The sequence below is a fragment of the Microtus pennsylvanicus genome, chromosome 16, assembly GCF_037038515.1.
Source record: "Microtus pennsylvanicus isolate mMicPen1 chromosome 16, mMicPen1.hap1, whole genome shotgun sequence".
NCBI lineage: Eukaryota > Metazoa > Chordata > Mammalia > Rodentia > Cricetidae > Microtus > Microtus pennsylvanicus.
Genome location: NC_134594.1, coordinates 22,518,432 through 22,527,000, shown reverse-complemented (window position 1 = coordinate 22,527,000; position 8,569 = coordinate 22,518,432). Strand labels below are relative to the sequence as shown.

The 8,569-nt window shown below is 37.9% G+C and overlaps 1 pseudogene; it reads right to left on the bottom strand.

The window, feature by feature from the left end:
- Nucleotides 1–8,176: 8,176 nt before the first annotated feature.
- On the bottom strand, nucleotides 8,177–8,341 carry LOC142836406 (apelin receptor early endogenous ligand pseudogene; annotated as a pseudogene).
- Nucleotides 8,342–8,569: the final 228 nt, after the last annotated feature.

The following is an 8,569-nucleotide window of genomic DNA, read 5'->3' as shown; positions in this document are numbered from 1 at the left end:
CTCTAAGTCCAATTAAACCCTTCCTTTGATGAGTTGTCCTGGCCGTTGTGCTTTGCCACAACAGTGGAGGAGTTACTGAGACAATCACTATAAAGTTCATTTCTTCAATAAATAACCAAGAATGATTTTGTTTTTGCCATATACTTCCTATTTCACCCACTCATGCTAATTTATTCTAGCTTGTTATTCATACCCATTTATTTGTCTGTAATAAAAACAATCCCCTTCATGTGTCAGGCTTTGCTGCTGTGTACTTGTTTTTACTATTTCATCTGAGTTTGTTTTTGGGAGCCCACCCTTTTAATATCAGGACATTCTGGTATTAAATTATGTTCTCTTTCTCATGTATATTTCTTTATGAGACACATAATCATTTATGATGACTTCAGTCATTCATCATAATCCAGGGACTCCATGAAGTCTATCCATAATGAGGGTCTTTTTAAAAACAATTTCTTATTTTTTAATTTTATTTTTTATTCATTCTTCTCTCATATATCATGCCCCAACTGCAGTATCCCCTCCCTCCACTCCCCCTATTGCTTCTCCCTCTTTCTCAGAGCCACTTCTCCTCTGTTACCCTTCAGAAAAGATCAGGCCTCCCGGGGATACCTGCCAAATGTGGCACGACAAGTTACTGTAAGACTACGTGCTGTCATATCTAGGTTGGATGAGGCAACCCAGTAGGAGGAATAGGATCCCAGGAGTGGGTAAAAGAGTGAGGGATACCACCACTCCCACTGTTAGGAATGCTTAAAGCACACCAAGGTACGCAATCATAACATATATGCAGAGGACCATAACATAAACGCATAGACTCATAAGGCTCTCCAATCGCTGCTTCCATCTTTGTAAGTCACTGTTAGCCCTAGTTAGTTGACTTTGTGGGCTGTGTCTCATGGAATCCTTGTGGATCTTCCTTGAAATCTGCTTCTCTATTTAACATCACTGCATGTTAAATGTTTTCTATTTGACACCACTGTTCTCTAACTTCTCTGTCTGCTTGCTATGTGACAATAAGATGTGATCAGCTGTCGATTGCCTTTGGCAGGCTACTTAGTCTAGGGTTAGTAGCCCGCCTGGCAGTTCAGTTATTCCAGGGTCCCGGAGAGGCACTACCTGGAAGATATGGGCTAGGAGACAGGAAGAAGGCCATGCAAAGTTTGTCAAAGCCTCCGTTTATTAGGGACGAGATACAACCTTTTATAGGGTAAGGAGTTGGGGGGATGGGCACAGGGTTCTGGGCTCTTGCCGCGTGGTTCACGTTGGTCACATGGTCCTCGTTGGTCACGTAGGCAGGAGGTTATCTTCGGTCAGGTCACCTAGGCCAAGAAGTCACAACTAGGAGATGACACACCTAGTTCTTTAGATAGTTTGGAATGTGGGGTGGGTTCCGCTAACAGATAGCTCTCATTAACAACCAATTTGGGTGTGGGGTAGGCTCTGTCAATAGAACCATTCTTAACACAATTAGGGGTGTGGGGTTCTCTGCAGACTCCCCAGGGTGATGGTTCCTGTAATGATTTTAGGAGGAAATTGGCTCCTGACAGATCCCCCTTTCTTTTATAAAGACAGGTAGCTATTAAGTGAAGGGCATCAGGTCAGAGTCCAACCAAGGTGTCAGATCTAAAAGGGAAGTGACTGGGACAAGGAGAGACCCTCCTCTCGAATGATGAAGCAATTTACCTCTCCTGGGAACAGAGGGGTGCCTTATGATTCTTAGGTCGAGTGGGGACCAGATCTTTATCCCCCTTACCCGTCCTAGGATTCCCAGTATCCTGTCTTAGGTTGGGGGATTTCCTGCCACAAGTCACCCGTCCTTGGAGCTCCTCAAATGAAAGGTATCTAGCGAGATTTAAAGTAAACAGATCACAGGTCGACCCTGTCTTAGGCCATGTGGAGGGCACTCCTCGTGCCTGGCACCATGCCATGTTGAGCCGGCCAGTACAGCCTCTGTATGGTGTGCTGTTCAGGCGAGGATCCACACTAACTCCCGTCATTGGGCCCCTGTGTCTATCATTAATGAAAAGGCTGTGAGTAGCTCCTCAAACAAAATATAATGATATAATTTTGGGCACCAATAACTCCATCTTCCAGACAAGAAAAAAGGGCGTTTTCCAAACCCAGTATTCACCTTTTAATCTGGCCTTAGGTATCCTCCTTCCTAAATGCCTACTCTACATAAAATTAAGAGTGCTGCCTGCCAATAATTAGGGCAGTGTAAAAGGGATCTAAATCTAAAATTTTTAACATATGCATTAAACCCAAACATTTTACAGCGTGTGTCAAACTTTTCCCAACATCTATAAGCAGTTACAAGTATCATTAGATCAATTGCAGTAAGAGCATAATGATATACATTGTTGTTATCAAATACCACCAGTTCCAGTCTCTGAGCAACAGTGACAGGAACCCTAATCTTTCCCCTTCTTAAGTGAAGAGAGGTTAATATTTTAATTAAAATGAGTTTTGTGTCCCAAAGATTAAAACTGTCTGATGTTTAGTCTGCATCTTAGTTTCAAAGCAAACCAGAATTCAAACTGCAGAAGGAGCTCAGCATTAGTGCTTTAGGGCAGGTGGGATTCCTGAGTGAGGTGAGCTGGATTCAGCTATCTGAAGCAGCACATCCTGGCACTTATCTCAGCCCGGTCTCCCTGGACTCTCTAGGGGCAGAATTGACACCCTGCAGAGTGGTGTAGTAGGTTGTGTTATCAGTCACTCCTCTCTCCTTGGGGGCAGGAAAGGCCGGACCAAGGACCTCTCCCCAGTCTCCTCTGGAACTCCTCTGTGGGATGTCCGCAGCCTCGACAGCATCAGATCCAGCTTTTATTTTCTTTCTGTGAAAAAAGCATAAACATATCCTCGACCCCAAATATAAATAGGTCGGGTTTTTTCATAATGCATTGCAAGGGCTTTTCCACCTTGCCTTAGCAAAGGTCAGCTTGGTGTTATCACGCCAGATCCGTTTGCATCAGGATCTGCTTGCAACTTTTTATTAGTTGCTTTCAAGGAGCCTTGTTATGCTCCACAATTTCTTTTTTATTTATTTTTAGCCATATATGCAGTTTTTCCATTGGAAAAGCCGTTTGTAAAATTTAGCATAAAATCCTTTAAGGGATTTTTTGCTATAACATTAGCAAAATACAGTTGTGTGAATTGTAGCAATGATCTTGGAAAAGATTATTGTTTTTGCCTTTGAATTGAGCAAAGACAATTGTCCAGGAATCAGTCTTAAAATTATCAATGAATCTATTATTTAGTATAAGAAGTATTGATCATAGTCAATATTTTGTAAAGCCATTTTCCAGCTTTTATCCTGCTTTTTTGTATCAGACAGGTTACTGTTCTAAATTAAGAGTTTAATATCTTAACTGGCAAAACTGAGAAGGTTTAGCCATAAACAGCATTTTTTATAAAACTGTTGTAGAATAAGTTTTACATTTAATATACATATTTGCCATAGGTGAATTATAATTAATATACTGTATCTGTTGATTATTGTATACTTTACCTGTTGATTTATATTTTACCTGCTTGAATAACTGTTAGGCAGCTTATTTAAGCTTTTTATTGGAAACTGTTTTTTGTAAGAATTTTACCTAGCGGCTCAAGGTCTTTCATAAGAATATTATAACTAGAGCTTTAACCATTGTATATCTAATTAAAAGTTTTTAAGCTATCCTCCTCTCCTGCTCCTGTCACTAAGACATGCCTCTTAACTCTTATGACTCTGCTTTTGCAACCATAGGATAAAATAAAGCCCCTTTCTCTTGAAAACAAAATCCATTCTATATCACCATTTTTATATGTCAGTACCAAATATTAAATTCCAATGACTTTGCTGATGATAGGTTAATAATTTATTTTTCTTCCTTTTTGCTTTGGTGTAAAGGTTTGGCCCTAAGAATTCCACAGATGAATAAATAAACCTTATCTCATGCCTAATTGATATGTTTTCTAGAATTATCTTCACACTAACACTTAGGCAATTGCCCCACTGACATCTTCAATGTATTGTGATAATCTTGGAAAGAAATTATGCTTTCCTAAAAAAAGATTAGCATTGGCCTTCCCTTTTAACTTCCTCATTTTATACGACAAGCTTTGCAATTCCTAGGATAGTAGATTTCCTTTCATGTCATTTGTTGTCTACTCCCCATAATTGTCATTTTAAACAAAAGTAGAAAGGTCTTGTATTAAGGTTGTATAAGGTTAAGTACATGAGTACTCATTAATAAAATGTGACCACCTGTATGCAAGTCATGTTGAATATTCTAGATAGATAGATAGATAGATAGATAGATAGATGATAGATAGATAGATAGATGATAGATAGATAGATAGATAGATAGATAGATAGATAGATGATAGATAGAGTGAGCTTAAAGGGTAAGCAAGGATAAAGGAGCAAGGAATAAATAAGAGTAAAGTTGATGAGGGGAAGAGAGAACAAAGAATAAATTGTATGACTTTAGACATGGTAATATGGATTTGATATTGATGCCTATTATCTAAAGAAAGGCAACTAAGTATAATCCTTCATATTAGTCATATTAGTTACTTTTCTGCTGCCATGATAGGATATTCTGAGAGCAAAGCAAGTTGGAGAAAAAAAAAAAGGTTTGCTTTTGATGTAGTCCATCCGTCCATGGAAGACATGGCTGCCGAAGAGAGAGTCCTGAATGGGAGACAGAAAGAAGATTGATCCCATTTCATTCTTATTCAGGAAACAGAGAGAAAGAGAGCCGGAAGTGGAGTCAGACCACACAACTCAAAACCACCCAAAGTAACGTACTTCCTCCAGTAAGATCTGCCTCATAAATGTTCTATAACCTTCCCAAAGAGCAACATCCCTGGAAACCTACAGAGCACATTTTCTATTGAATCCACAATACATGTGAAGATTGTTGCAACGTTCAGGCTTGGTTGTTGCAAGCTACAGTGCCAGGGTTAAAAGAAACTACATAGCATATAGAATGTGTGTTTGCATCCTGTCTCAGATCCGTTTTACAGTTTTGCTCTAATATTTACTGCTTTTAGCAAGTTCCTCAGCCCCTGTCTATTTGCAATACAAAAAGTGAATAACTTACATGATTGTGGTGGGCAATAGATGAGCTATGTATTCACTTATGTAACAGAGTGCCTATTAAAATATCAGGACACACTGGTATTTTAATAGTTAAGTACAGAAATTGACATGAGGGGACTTACTATATAATTTATATAGTATCTCTCTAAAACTACTTATTGATTGTGTATTTAAGGGTCCATTATTGACTAACATTGTTGCATTAAATACACACACTTTTTTTTATAGCATATGAAAATTGAAGGTATCTCACAAGCACAATGTAAGTCACTCTTTGAAATTTTTTATATGTCTTTTGAATATGGAGAACTATTTGATTGCAAAAATCATGACTAATTCAGCACTTAACTTCAAAAACAAATTAAACAAACTAACAAACCAACAATTATTTTTGCAAGCTTCCTTGTGTGTAAATTCTTTGCCTAGCAGTACTAACAGAGTTAGCATCCTAATTTGTATTCTAAAATATTCTTTATTCATGTCTCAGTTTCAATTCAACCTAAATAAATGCACATCCAATTGTTTTAGTAATATTTTACAAGCCCAGACTCTGTATACTTGTGAAGAAAAGACCTCAGAGTTTGCACTTGAATTTCAGCCTTTTTGAAGTTTTCCTGGTTATAATTGTTCTGCAACTGCTTAGATCTACTTTTAAATGCAGTGCTCACACGCTGTACTTTAGTGAGTCTGGTTCTGGCACGATTACTAAAGAAAGTAGAAGAAAGTATTATACAGTTTTCCTGTGGGCCTTGGGAAGTGATTGGCCTTGATGTTTGAGGCATGTATTTAAATCAAACCAGCAAAAGTAGAATAAACTATTCGAAGCATGTTTTTGAACTGTCTACCAGTGCAGTACATAAATCGCTTCAGGCCCACAGGCAGAGAACACAAAAGGATTTAACTTCAGACACAAAGGAAACCCATCTAAATACAGGGAGGAATTTTAATTAAATTTAGAGTTCATGTCAAAGCATTGAGTCAAAGCATTAATTTTGCTCTGGATGGATGCTGACTGCCTTCAAATTCACCGTGCCTCAGAAGGTTAAATTCAGAAATCCTCTGAGAACCACAGATGCAAGACACATCTTCGTGGAAGATTCAGTCTTCTTGGAAAGACTGAATCTTTTTGCTTTTTTAAATGGCATTGGTGAGAACATTTTCAAATTCAGATTAGAAGGTTTTCTCACACACTTCTGAAAGTTCAATAACAGTGGGGCATGGCATTGTAAACCTTTAATTCCATCACTCAGAGAACTGCTTTAGTAGCATCAGGATTCCGAGATCAGACAGAGTTCCATGTAAGCATATGAAGTAATGAGACTTGACATTGAATTTGAAAACAAAACTAAATGAAAAATTAATAAAAATAATATTAATGAGTGTGGACGAGCATATCAAAATAGTAAGAAAATACATGGAGAAAAGGAGCATCATTTCTTTTTAAAATATTCAGTTTTTCCTGTTTTTTGAGTTTAGTTATATCATTAGATTCCAATGAAAATCTTTGCATAGATTAAGCACCGTGGTATTATTTAATAATGTGAATAATGTGCCTAAAATAAAACTTCTTACACAGTTACACTTAATGATTACATACACAATTTGATGCATGAACATAAAAATTTTCTTTTTTAAAATTATAGCTTTACTTTTTTTTTTTAGAGAATATATCTTTTTTTGGAAATCGTGGAGAAGTAGTCCATGCTTTATGGATCAGTGCCATAGTCCAGAAGCACCAAAAAAAAAAAAAGGAGGAATAATGAGAAACCAGAAAATGCACTATGATAAAAGGAAAGCCAAGAGGTGGACAATGTAGACTATTATAATCAGCAGGAGAGATGATGGGAAAAAGAGGTCCAGTGAAACACCAAAGGAAGCATCAATAACCGAGAAGGCAGAGTATAACTGGAGGTAGCTTTCAAATTATTTTAAATCCAAATATCATTTGTTTTTCTAAATCTGTGTTCTTTGGACATTTAGTTAATAAAAGAGGAATGAGTTAAATTTCTAGAGCTCATCGTGCAAGGCTTAGAGAAATTCCCCTACCGGACCTGGTTCTTTAAATTCTGGTCTCCTGAAAATGGTAGAGGGCTTCGTCAGTAAGATGCTGGGGGAAGTAAGCTACCATGCTGCCTTGTTTCCTGACAATCCATGCTGCTACCATGGCTCTCCTGGCCTGGAAAGTTATTAGCAAAAAGCAAATCACCATACCTACCCTTCATTCCCCATTGCAGCAATGTTTACTTATCTATAAATTCTAAAGTCTTTCTACTCTGTGACTGCTAAAGAGTTCATTTGACTCTTATTTAAAAATGAATCAATCTAAAAAGAACTTTTAAAAAATCAAAGAAAAAACTTGTATTAGTTATTTTACGAATTTTTACAAAATATTTTGATGATATTCCCTCCCCAAGTTTGCCAAGTTTCCCCCCACCTCCCTGTCGATTCAATCTAATTCCTTTGATTTCCCTTTCAAAGCCTTCAAGACCGATTTGTGCTGTCCAGATATTCTTTTTTTTTTTAAAGGAAGTCATTTTCTTTTTAATACACGTAAGAAGAATAATGTGCAATAAAGTCACTCCCGTGTACATGTCATTAAAACAGCATCGAAATTGTCTGGGTATATGAAAGGGATGGTAAAGGGAGAGAAAGAGGAGAATATATGTGCTAATAAAGTCAATACATATAATCTACACGTATGAAAATATAGTGACTGTACATGACGTCCATATGTGTAAATATGGTACACGATGTGTTTGTATGCAAATATCTTTATGAACCCCATCACCATGTATAATGAATATTATGACAATAAAATAACACGTAGAGAAAGGTGGGAGATTGTTATACGGACAGGCTCATGTGCTTCGACACTGTCTGATGCTATTTATATTACTTTCTTGTCAAAGAAAATGCAGGAAGAACAGTCTTGAGTGCCTAACAGCCATCCAAGAAATGTTGCGATAACTCCTGTTTGCGTAGTTACGCCCAGCTGCCGCACTACCGCCGTGCCGAGGTTGTTTTAAGGTGGTCCGGCATCTCAGCTTTAACTCTTCTTCCAGTACAACCAACGAAATTAGAATTTTCTTAGGGGAAGGGCATGCGGGCGTGGAGTGAAACGCATCTCCTCCGGAAGCAGTGGTGTCTGTATAATTTTCTTTTCCTGGGGAAATTAACTGGCTTCTGTTCGGTGATAAAAAGAAGACTTGTTGCAAAGATAAAAAATACCAAAAAATAATGCTGAAATCTCATTTTTTTCTTCCTTTTTTTTTTCCTTACACGCAAGTGAACAATAGCTCTCCAAGTAAAGAAGCAGTCTGTAAATACTCTGAGCAGTATCTGTCCGGCTCACCCCGCATCCTACAGCCAGACTTGAGAGGGCTGCCAACGGCTTTTTCCAGAGGAGGTTAATGATCACATCAGACCCTGTCCAGATATTCTTGCTCGTGAGGCCTTCCACCTGAACATGGTCAAATTAAC